The 13140-nt window shown below is 35.6% G+C and overlaps 1 long non-coding RNA gene across 1 annotated transcript in view; it reads left to right on the top strand.

The window, feature by feature from the left end:
* The window catches only part of LOC141519012 (uncharacterized), a 39921-nt gene that overhangs the window by 10335 nt on the left and 16446 nt on the right, over positions 1-13140 (top strand). The window contains exon 3 of the long non-coding RNA XR_012477339.1: positions 11647-11888. This is a non-coding gene — a long non-coding RNA (uncharacterized LOC141519012). The remainder of the gene's footprint in view (positions 1-11646; positions 11889-13140) is intronic.

The raw sequence follows: 13140 nt of genomic DNA, 5'->3' as shown, positions 1-13140 counted from the left end.
TCTAGAAAATACCCTTGAATATAGAAAAAGAACATAGAATATCAACTACTATAAGTGAAATGATAACTAGACCCTAGAACATTAGAAATTTAAGGAATATTAAAAAATTGAATATCAGTTAGAATGAACCTTAAAACCTAGAATTTGGATGTAGTGGCTGCATTGTAATGCTCCAATTTAAAAGGAAGTAGCAGCAGCAACAGTAGGAGGAGGAGGAGGAGGAGGAGGAGGAGGAGGAGGAGGAGGAGGATGTGGTTACTAGATGGGTAGAATGGGAATAATGGCAGTTATAGTTTACCTCGATTTTAGCAAGGCATTTTACAAAACCTCTCATGATATTCTGCTTTCCAAAAGTTAATTGGATCCAGAAGTGGTAAAAATTATCATATCTTAAGAGTAGTCATTAGAGTTTCAATGATTTTTTGAAAAAGTTCTCTAATGGAAAATTCCAAAGAATTTCCTTTGGTACTATGTTGTTAAGCATTTTATCAAGGGCTTTCATAAAAGAATAGATTAGCATGCTTATCAAATTGGTTGATAACAAATTAGAAGTGGATGACATAATCAGGATTCTAAATTTTTTTGACAGATTAGAGGATTGGTTGGAATTTATGCCTTCAAATTTAATTGGAAATACTGCAAAGTCTTAGATTTGGGTTCAAGAAATCAACTTTTCAGGGGCGTCTAGGTGGCGCAGTGAATAGAGAGCTGGCCTTGGTGTCAGGAGTACCTGGGTTCAAATGTGACCTAAGACACTTAATAATGACCTAGCCGTGTGGCCTTGGGCAAGCCACTTAACCCCATTGCCTTGAAAAATTTGAAAACAAAACAAAACAAAAAATCAACTTTTCAGAACAAAATGGAAAAGATGACTATAGAACAGCTCAAATAAAAGAAGTTATTGGGATGTAGTGGCTTTTAAGCACAGCATAAATCTACAGTCTGATATGATAGTAAAAACATAATGATAATTCATACTAAAAAATAAAGATATTCTCTTCAAAAAGAGAGGTGTGAGTTAACTAGGTCTTGAACTTTGGTGGTGTCAGTTGGAGTGAAGGGGAATGAAATGATGTGAAAGTTAGAGGGAAGGGTATAGAACCAGTCCTGGATGTCCAGTCAGAGGATAAAAAAGGTCATTCTCTGCAACTCCTTTCTTTCCTTTTTCTTAGACTTTTGCAAGGCAAATGGGGTTAAGTGGCTTGCCCAAGGCCACACAGTTAGGTCATTATTAAGTGTCTGAGGCTGGATTTGAACTCAGGTCCTCCTGACTCCAGGGCCTCTATCCACTGTGCCACCTAGCTGCCCCTTTGATATAGTTTCCAAGGGAATTAGGTTTCTGTATCTGTTAAATGAATAAATTTCTTAAAAAACAAAATTTCTCAAATTTCTTAAGAAATTTCTTAACAAAATAAAAAAACAATAAAAGGATTGATTCCAGTTCCTGCATGCTTCATAGGTTCAGAAGCAGAAGTGATCTGATAGGTTATGAGTTCAGCTTCCTCCAAGCCAAGTTCATTTTTATTGAGATGCCAAGAACTATCTTCATGGGGGAGTTCATATCTATGCTGAATCTTGAAGGAAGATGAAGGTTCAAACTGATGAAGAGGAAGAGGGAGTGGAACCCATGTTTCCTTGGCATTGTCAACACATTTAAACTTCACAAGTAGTGTGAACAAGGACATACTCATAGATTTAGAGCTAAGGGGGACTCTAGAGAGACTGGTTAGTCCAATTTTTTAAATTTTTATGAGGGAACTGAAAGCCAGACAGGTAAATAAAATAGGTAAACCCAGATAGTTACCTCAAGATATATAGGTTCCAAGAAGAGAGAAAGGTGGCCCTTTTTCTCTTGGACTACTTTGCTTTTTTCTTTGGTTTTTCTTTCCTATATGACAAAACACGTCTGACTGGTGTCACTTTCTACAGTTCCTTCTAGCAAGCATCTAGTAGAGTGTCTTGCCTAATCCTTGAATGGCCTTGGTCCAGAAAGGAAAGAATGATCTTATCCAATAAATTCAACCTAAGGCAATATCAGTGTTTGCCAGGCTTTAGATTTGCTTGGATAATGAGACAGGGATCTGGGTGAGCATATGAATCCCTTAAGGTTTGTGAGCTATACTATTTTCATAGTTGTTAAGAAAGAACCAGAATTAAATAAGGGGGTTGAACTAGGTGACTCTGGAGATTCTGAATTTGTAAAAGAAAACAGACATTTATTAATGATCTTCTATGGGCCAGGTGGGTAGCCAGGTGATACAATGGATAGTGTGCAGGGTCTGGAGTCAGGGAGATTCATTTTTCATGAGTTCAAATCCAGTCTCAGACACTTACTAGTTCACTTAGTCCTGTTCACTTAGCCCTGGACAGTTCACTTAGCCCTGCTTGCCTCAGTTTCCCCATTTATAAAATAAACCACTCCAGTATCTTTATAAGAAAAGACCAATTGGTGTCACAAGGAGCTGGACATGATAAATAACAACAAAAATGAAAGGCACTTTTCCCCAATACTATTTCATCTGATCCTCACAACAACCCTGTAAGGTGAGTATTAATATTATCTCCATTATACAGTTGAGAAAACTGAGCCAGACAATGATTAAGTTAAGGGATTTGCCTTGCCTGGGGTCACACAGTTCTAAGATCAGATTCTTTCTGTCTCTAGAACTAATACTCCTTATTCTATTTTTTTGGTCTTCCATATTCTTTATTTTATCTTATTCTTAGACTATAAATTTATAAGAGAGCCCTTATGACGGAGAAGTCAGAAAGACTTTGGATCAAGTCTTCCTTCTAACCCATAAACTCTAAGGCATTGAGACTTTGTAACTCTGGGTTTAATCTCTCCTAACCCAAAACAATGTCTCAGTTCACTATTATGATGGTCATAGAATTTCGAACTGGGAGACAGCTTAGCGATCAGCTAGTCTTAACTCTATCATTTTATTTTTTTCCTTTTTAATTAAAAATATTTTATTTTTAGTTCCAAATTTTCTCCCTTCCCATATTCTTCTCCCATTATTGAGAAGGCAAGGGAAAAAACTCATATATATATATATATAATAGATAGATAGATATAGATATATATATAGATATATAGATAGATAGATATAGATAGATAGATATAGATAGATAGATAGATATAGATATCAGTCATAACCACAAGAAAGAAAGAAGGAGAAGAAAATATATTTTCAATATGAGTCTATCAGTTTCTTTTCTGGAGATAGACAACATGTTCCATTATGAGTCTCTTGAAATTCTGGTTGGTCATTGTGTCAATCAAAATTATGAAGTGTTTCAAAATTGTTTATCTTATAATAAATTGTTCTCCTTCCCTTTACTCCTTTCACTTATGAATTGATGTGTTTCCAAGTTATTCTGAAACTATCTCCTTCACCATAATTTCTTACAGTACAAATTACAGTGTAAAAAGAGAATTTCTGACTCAACTTTCTTGCTTTAATTGTCCTAAGGAAAAAAACTATTGAATTTCTTGGCCCTGTTTGCTTGAAGCAAATAGGTTTTCCATCCTGCCAAAGTCTGCAAACAACAAACTTGGGACACAAACTTCATGCTCAAGTTTTGATTAGCTAGCTCAATGAGTTTCCTGGTGCAGATGTCCTTATTTACTCCTTTTTCCCTTGCTGCTTTTGTATTTTTACATTTACATATTTTACTTATTTACATATTTTACATAATGTTGTTGAAACGTATTTTCTCAGTTCACCGACTATCGTACACAGTGGAGTCTATGCATTGAATATGATAAATCTGCATTATTATCTCAGTATTATTGATTTAGTAACTGACAGCAGTATTTAATCAATGAACCCTCAGATACTTTTCTTCTTAATAATTAATCACCTTTACATACCATAACTTGTTCAGTTATCTCCATTTGAAAGACATTCTCTCCTTTTTTTTTAACTTTTTTTTTTTTTGGCAACGCAATGGGGTTAAGTGGCTTGTCCAAGGCCACACAGCTACGAAATTATTAAGTGTCTGAGGTTGGATTTGAACTCAGGTATTCCTGACTCCAAGGCCGGTGCTCTATCCACTGCGCCACCTAGCCTCCATTCTCTCCCTTTTTAATTCTTTGTCAGCACAAATAGGAGATGCTGTAAATATGTATGTATACCTGGGTCCTTTTTCTTTTTTAATCTCTTTGGGTTAGATAGAGCTAGCAGTGATATTGCTGGGTCTAAGGGTATACACAGATTATACCCATCATTTTAAAAAACATTGAGATTAAGTGACTTGAAATTACACAGTTAGTGAGTGACAGAGCCAAGAATCTAAACTAATACCTCTGATTCCAGACCCATTGTTTGGGATATCATAAGATGGAATTTCCCCATCAGGAATTCTGTTAGTAGAAGCCACTAGACTGTTTTCCTCTGTTGAAATATTTGATTATTCAGTGCTTGCTAAGTGATCATAAGGTCAGCAGTTGAGTTAATAAGAGAAAGACCATTTGCTTTCTATGTTTGAAGTCCACTTGGATTAGGTGCAGAAGCTAGGGAAAAATAAGTCACAAGACCCTTTCCATACCTCCACAGTCATTCCTTCCCGGGCTCAATGGGGGTGCTGGAGTTGGTTCCAAGGGATGAATGATCCCTAATACAGCGTTGAGGTCATCCCTCTCTGTTCATATTGCCCACAGGCATCTGCTACTCAGCCAAGTTCCTCATTGTATTGTACTCTGGAGGTTCTATACCAAGTCACATTACCAAATGAAATGGAAATAAATGTTTGGAGATGATATTTGTCTTGATTTTGTTTGTTCAAATAACTTTTTGGTTGTGTGAAGTAGACAATGTTCTTTGAGGAAAGGACAAATGAAGGTTTCCTGATCAACTTTTTTGGCAAAGAATATAAAATAAAGTCTAAGCTAAAGGAACCCCAACAAGCTCCAAGGATCCTATCAGGTACAGAAGAAGCTTCTTGTCTGAGAGTTTCTCTTCCTAATAATCTTTTTTTTTAACTTGACTGAATTCATATAATAATGACAACGATTCCATTAATAGACCTTCCTCTATATCTAATATGTACAAATCACAGTACTATGTGCTAAGAACACAAACAAAAAAAGAAAACAAAATAGCCCCAGTCCTCAAATAGCTTGCATTCTTTTTTGATATATATAAAATTTATTTTATTTTTAATTCATAGAACATAACCTGCATTTCTATAACAAAGTACAATAAAAAAAGATGATTACATGTGAAATTATAAATCTACCTTATACAACTTGGTATTCCTTCTAAATATGCAACAAAGCCTGTAAATTTCTTTTTTTCTTCCCTCCTACCACACTCTATTCTAGAAATGACTACTATTAAATTCAAAGAGGTGTATCTATATGTAAAATTATTCTATGCATACATCTATCTATATATCTTTTGATATTAATTTAATATTTTAAATTAATTAATTAATTAAATGAATAATAAATTATCTTTCCTTATCTGAACACAAATAATCTTTCTTCATAATGCCTTTTTAAAAAATTTGTTTATTTATCATAGTCAAAAAAGCTCACTTGTTCAAAGTTGTTCTTAAAACAATCTCATATTATATCCTCAAAATCTTTATTAAAAGTACCTAGCACCTTGTCAGCTTTTAATATCTGGTTGTTTAATTATTAGAGGTTTTAGAGCTAGAAGGTAGCTTAGAGGTATTCCATTCAATTCCTTCATTTTATATATGAAGAAACTGAGTTCCAGAGAGATGAAGAAATTTGCAATTCTTACTTTTCATTCTTCCTTTTGTTCTTTCTCTTTTTTTGTGAGCAATTGGGATTAAGTGATTTTCTCAGGGTCATATAGCTAGCAAGTCTTAAGTAAATGAGGTCTCATTTGAACTCAGTTCTTCCTAATTCTTAGGCTGGTGCTCTGCCTATTGTGCCAACTAGCTGCCCCAAGTGCCTTGCATTTCAAATCACTTCAATAAGTAGCAGTATTAATATTATATAAAATTTATAAATATTTTATAAAACGAACTTGGTCTTTGGACCAATACTTTTTCCATATTATACCATATAGGGTCTGTTACTGAGATAGCTAGATAGGGTTAAGGCTTTTTGAATCCTGACCAAAGCAGTTCCACCCCATTCTCCTATGTTAGCCAATAGTCAGTCACCAAGCATTTATTTAGTATTTGAAATATGCCAGGCTGTATTTTGTGCTATGGCCAAATGAAATAGTTACCATTCTTCTTACATGTGCCATGCTTGATGAGTGTTGGGCATTTACTCAGATATAGCATCCTCATTTGCAAAATGAATGGTTTGGATTGGGAGATCTCTGAAATTGATTCCATTTCAAGATCTATGATTCCACTGTTGCCTTTGTAAACTCTGGCATTAATTATCTCAACTCCAACTCACACCAGCTCTTTGCATCCTCAAAGCCCTGCTACGTATCCTTTCAGAATTCTAAAAGTAATCCTTGGGGGTTGGAGGCTTTTCTCTTATATTTTAGCTCATTATTCCCAATCTGGCATATTTTGCTTAAATCAACTAGTTACTCTCTTCTCAATATAAATTTACCCATTGGTAGCACCTATCTATCTTGCATAAACAGGTAACATCAGGCAGCTTTTACTGAGAAGATATAGCAAGATGAGAAAAACAGAAAATTCCAAAGTTTATAGCACAGGCCCATCTCACACCTTATGCCTTGATTATTGCAGTCACCTGTTGATGGGTCTGCCTGTCTCAGGTCTCTTCCCTCTCTAATCCATTCTCTATTCAGCCACTAAAGTGATTTCCCTAAAACACAAGTTGGATCATGCCACCCACCCCTATTCAATCAACTCCAGTGGTTTCTTATTATCTCCAAGAACACTCTGATATTTGAAGCCCTTCATACCTTATCTCCTCACTTTCTGACTCATAATCTTTCACGCAGCAACACAGGCCTCCTGGCTATTCCGCAAACACGAACCGCCATCTCTTAGCTCTGGGCATTCTTTTTTTTAATTAGGTTTTTTTTTTTTTTGTTTTTTGGTAAGACAAATGGGGTTAAGTGCCTTGCCCAAGGCCACACAGCTAGGTAATTATTAAGTGTCTGAGGCTGGATTTGAACTCAGATACTCCTGAATCCAGGGCTGGTACTCTATCCAATGTGCCACCTAGCCACCCCTGTTCTAGTCTTTTAAAGTGACTTATTCTTCACTCTGAGGTCACTTCTTTGTTAGGCAGTAGGTAACCAGTTTCCTCAACAGTCTGCTGGCATTTTGGTTGATCATTACACTTGATAAGTGTTTCTAATTATTTTAAAGTTATTGCTTTTCCCACATTGTTGCTGTATAAACTGTTCTCTTGGTTCTTTTTACTTCACTAGGCATGGGATCATTGTGTCTTCCCAAGCTTCTTGGAAATTATCCCATTCATCACTTCTTATATAATAGTACAATTCCATCACATTTATATACCATTACTTGTTCATCCATTCCCCAATTTATGGACATCTCCTCGGATAGAATCCTTTTTTACCTCCTCCAAAGGGCTATAAATATTTTTTATGTCTTAGAACTTGTTTTGCTTAGAACCAATTCCTCTCTTAATGTGTCCTCCTGCTATATTTCCCTCCTCTTTTCTCTTTATTTTCTTACTAAATGAAGTCTATGTACATAGCTTTGTGTGTGCAAAATATTCTTCAGTGAAGTTGAGATGTCAGCTGCTTTTCCCAATTCTTCTTTGTAAAGATACATACTTGGGTACTCTAATTATGTGAAATAATTTTCCCTATGCTTCTTCTCCCTTCCTCCCTACCTTGTGTATTTGTCTTCTCTTTCTATTCTTTTAGGATCATCTCTCAAGCCTTGTCTAATTATATTTTCTTTAGGAGCCTCCAATGATAATAGGACTCAGAGGTGGTGCATATCTTCCCCCTACTGGAATGTAAATAGTAGGTACTATATAAATGGCAGATGATGATAATGATAATGGTGATGACTAATTATCATTATTCATTCACATTTACTGTTTCATGTTTATCTTGACTCCTATGTTTCAACTTCAAATTTTCTATTGTAGTTCTGATGTTTTCATCAGTAATTTTTGTAAGTTCTATATTTCATTAAAGATTCATTCTTCTTCCATAGAATTATATTCAGTTTTCCTGAGTAAATTCCTGGCAGTAAGATTTTTGTCTTCTGGAATAATATAATCCATGTTCTTTGCTTTTCTGTGGTGGTGGCTGATAAGTCATATATAATCTTGACTGTGGCTCCACGATACATAAATATTTTTCTGTAACTGAGGAGCTGGATTTTGGCTATGATGTTTCTGGAGGTTTTAGTTTTGGGGTTTCTTTCAGGAGGTGATCAGTGGATTCTTTCTATTTTCTCTCTGGGTCTATTAGATCTGGATAAATTTCTTTTTTAGTTTCTGGAAACAGGATGACTAGTATCATTTTTAGATCATATTGCTCAAATAGTCCAATGATTCCTAAATTTTTTTCTCCTTGATCTTTTTAGGTCATTTTTTAATTATGATAATATTTATTATTTTACCTTAAATTTACTTCCACTTTTTTCAGTTTTTTTTAGGTTTTTACAAGGCAATGGGGTTAAGTGGCTTGCCCAAGGCCACACAGCTAGGTAATTATTAAGTGTCTGAGTCCGGATTTGAACCCAGGTACTCCTGACTCCAGGGCTGGTGCTCTATTCACTGTGCCACCTAGCCACCCCTATCTTTTTTCAGTTTTTACAGTTTATTTTAGCATTTATCTCATGGAGACAATGGCTTCTACTTAGTTCAATCTAATTTTCAGGGAATATTGCATAAATAAGGTTTTGAACTTCTGTTAATTCCCTGTCCAATTATTTTTTTCATGAATCTCAAGTGATCTCATTTCATTTATTTTTTTTTATTTTTTTTTTAGGTTTTTTGCAAGGTAAATGGGGTTAAGTGCCTTGCCCAAGGCCACACAGCTAGGTAATTATTAAGTGTCTGAGAACAGATTTGAACCCAGGTACTCCTGACTCCAAGGCTGGTGCTCTATCCACTACACCACCTAGCTGCCCTCATTTCCTTTATTAAAAAAAATTAACAACTTAAAAAAAAAGCACATCAACATGAAACTGATGAACAATACTCATAAACTTCTCCAGGCAATCAAATTTTGACATAATTTCCCATAAATCCTCATTACTGATGGTATCAAAGGCCCTTGGTCAGATCTACAAATATTGTATACAGACATCTGTTCTACTCTTGGCATTTTTCCTCAAGTTGCTGGACATTATTGACTATTCCTTTCTGAAACCAACTGGTTCTCAGGGGCAAGAATTAGTCTGTTGGGGTGGGGGGAGGGAAGTAAGATTGGGGGGAAAATTGTAAAACTCAAATAATATCTTTACTAAAAATAAATTTTAAAAAAATGAAAAAAATTGAAAAGAGATTAGAATTGTGCTGATTGGTCTCCTATCATTACAAGTAGGAGTTGCAAAGATGAATATTTTAGATTATTAATAAAAGGGAAACTTCTCAGCAATTAAATCCATGCAAAAGCAATTTGGCTACCTTGGGAAGTAGTGACTTACTGCTCACTAGCCATACTTAAGCAAAGGCTGTATAAGATTTGTTAGGGTATGTTGTAGAAAGGATTCTTATCAAGTATGGACTGGATTGGATAGTCTCAAGGGTCTCTTCCCACTCAGAGATTCTATGATTTACCACCCACATTTCTTGCAAGAAAGCTGTTAGGACAGACATTTTTACTAAATCATTTCACAAAATGCTTTAAAGGGTCATAAAAATATTTAGTATTGTACTTGTTCCTTGAAACTAAAGTATTGAAAGTTCTAGCTTGCTGCTGACCTCTCATGCTAGAACAGCTTAAGTGATGCATGAGACTGCTTTTCCCCTAAAAGGTTATTAGCAACCTCAAGAGGCTCATATTAAAAGAAAATGGCACAAACATTCATTTTGTTCCCTTGTGTGCTCAGTTACTTTTAGAGACCTGTGTAATGGAGTGTAGCACATCTATGAATTAATGGATTTTTTAAGTAATTCTGTTTTCCCTAACACCATAAAGTGTTTAATCTATGTTGAAATATTAATAAAATGTGTCATTTTTTTGAAATAAAAAAGATTTAGTCTGTTGATTAGTGTTCTGGCAAGAATCTTACCAGTAATGACTAAAAAAGAAAACATACCTATGACTGTAACAAAAGAATCTATTCCTATTACCTTTATAAGAAAAGAATGATAGAGGCATCCTTAAATTTCTGGGGAATAACCTTTTCATTCCATATAATCTGGAATTTTTCAATTAACTTTTGGATGAGCAATGGACCCCCCCCCCCCCCCAATCTTGTAAATCTCACCTGGAATAGAATCAGCACCAGGTTTTTTGTCACATGAAAGGAGACCAATGGCATTCAAAAACCTCTTCTTCTGTTGGAACTTCAGCTAGGACTAGTTGATTTCAAATTGAGGAAACCAGTCAATGGCACTGATTGATGAGTCTGTTAAGAACACTTTGGAACTTTGTTCATCTTAACTCCTTATAATGCTAAACAATGGGGTTCCATCGGCACTGAGTAGTTGAGATGCACCATATGTCTTTGATCCATAAATAGCCTTCAGGACATCATAAAAGCACTTTAAATTGTAACTACCTGCATAAAATTGAATTTCATCTGCCTTCTTACTGTCCCAAGAGTCCTGAACCTCTTTAAGCTTCACTTGTACTTTACTTTTGATGGAATTAAATGCTGCCTTCTTAGAAATGAATGAACTATCCTATCTGAACCTTGTGCAGGTCTTGTTTTACATTTAACAGCTTCTATATTTCCCCATCATTTTCATCATACCAGTCTTAGTGTTTGTGAGTGTTTTGGACAAGATGAAGAAATGATGTGCTGTACAGCAAATCTCTGAAAGTTGCCCCACTCTTTTTCTATTCCACCATTACCAAATGTGTGTTGGCTTAGCTTTCCTTCCAAGTTAGCAACAAACTCTTCCTATTCAGAAGCACTCTAATCTCTTGACAGTAATAATTAATTATAAAATAGATAATTATGTTATACATTTACATATTATTATATATTTTATATTATATTATGTGTAATATATAATTATAATAAATTATTAATAATTATTTGTTTTGCTTTGGGACCACCGCTTTGGTTGAATGTGAATGTTTAGCTTAGAGAGGATGAATCTATGATCAGTCCAACACTCTGCACCATACATTGCCTTTGTCACTCTCACATCCTGTATCTCTCTCTTCTTCCTTATGATCATATAGTCTATTAGATGCCAATATTTGCTATGAAAGTGCATCTAGGAAGTTTTATTGTGTTTAGGTAGTCAGAAGACAGTGTTTGTGATGAGAAGGTCATGAGATTCACAAGTCTTCAGTAGTAGGTGACCCTTGTTGATGCTATATAAAACTGTATTGTCCAACTCCTTTTCTCCCAAGGATTTCCTGCCATGCTTGGAAGTCACCAAGAAATATGTTTGCCTTCTTTTGGTACTTTAATGATAAGGGTCTCTAGCCCATCATAAAATTTTTCTTTGATTTCATCAGGGTTCTTTATGGTGGGAGCAGAGGCACTGATGATGATGGTGGCCTGGTTTTTTTCCCACAAGTGACATTTTCATTGTCGTGATCCTGTCTTTCACAGCTTTTGGTGGACATTCATGCTTGCTGACTAGGCTACTTTCCTCTTCACTGCAGCCACTCCAGAGAAACATGTATCCAACTCCAACTTCAGTAAGCTGGCCTTTATTTGCCAGCCTTGTTTCACTCAGGGTCACTATTTGGATATGATACCTGCTGAGTTCTCTTGCAACAGGAGACATTCAACTTTCAGGCCTATTGGATTTTATGCTATCCAGGAGTGTGCACACATTCCATGTACTAATGGTGAGTGGAATCTTCTTTGAAGTAATCACTTAACCATCTTTATCCCAGTCTTCCTGGCAGCATTTTTGAGGGTATTAAAAAAAGGTATAAGAGGATATAAAAAAAGTTCTGGAAAGAATCTTTTCCATCTTCACCAAACACCCCTTATCTCGTAATATATGTACTCCTGAAATAGTTTCAGAGTACCAAAGTCAGAGGTGACTCTGAAATTGTCCACTGGATATTCAGTACTATCATTTAATCATATTTGTCAGATATTGGGGATATTGTTCAACTTATAGAAACTCTTCTCATTTCTGAGGAGAATCATAAAGTCCATTAGCATGCAAATAATTGGTTGACTGCCAAGTCAGAAACTGGTCTAAAACCACCATTTCTCAAATCTCATCTGCCCTCAGACAGTTACTAGTTGCATGACCCTGGGAAAATCACTTAACTCTATTTGCCTCAGTTTCTTCCTCCATAAAATGAACAGGACAAAGAAATTACAAATCATTTCTATTACTTTGCCAAGAAAAAATTCAAATGGGGACATGAAGAATGGGACAGGATTGAAATAACTGAACAACTTCACAATGGATAATTTAAAAAGACTATCAGAAGATCTTGAAGGGCATTTTTTTATTCTTCAGTTTTTTTAATTTATTTAATGCAATGGAGCTAAGTGACTTGCCCAAGGTCACACAGCTAGGCAATTAGTAAGCCTAAGGCCACACTTGAACTCAGGTCCTCCTGACTTCAAGGCTGGTACTCTGTCTATTGTGCCACCTAGCAGCCCCTTGAAAAGCATGTTTTTAAAAAAGTGGTAAAAGTTGTCCATTGGGGGTGAAGTTCAAAAACCTGATGAGCCTGTTGACTATTAGATGCAATTAGAAACTCTCTCAGAGTTGACAATCCAAATCGTGGCACAGTTAGAAAATTTGTTGTGCCTATGGTAGTAGATCAATCTTCAGATGATATGAGTAAAATTTTTTGTGTGATCATATTTTTGGATGGCAAGGGAAATCTCTCTGAAATTCTCTCATTAATGACTGTTGTCTCCAATGGGAGAGATGAAAGAAGGAAAAAAAGGAGTCAGAAATGTTCAAAGGCAGAAAGGCCACTGAGTGTGAATGCTAGCTTCTGTCTAAGTCCTTACCCTTGGGCAAGGCTCTATCAGGAATAGAGGAAATAAAATCTTTTTGTTGTTCAATCATGCATGACTGCCTGCCCCCATTTGGGGATTCCTTGTCAAGGATACTGGAATGACTTG

Source organism: Macrotis lagotis, chromosome 3, assembly GCF_037893015.1.
Source record: "Macrotis lagotis isolate mMagLag1 chromosome 3, bilby.v1.9.chrom.fasta, whole genome shotgun sequence".
NCBI classification, from domain to species: Eukaryota; Metazoa; Chordata; class Mammalia; order Peramelemorphia; family Peramelidae; genus Macrotis; species Macrotis lagotis.
Note: the sequence above shows the minus strand (reverse complement) of the source record. Positions and strands in the feature narration are given on the sequence as shown.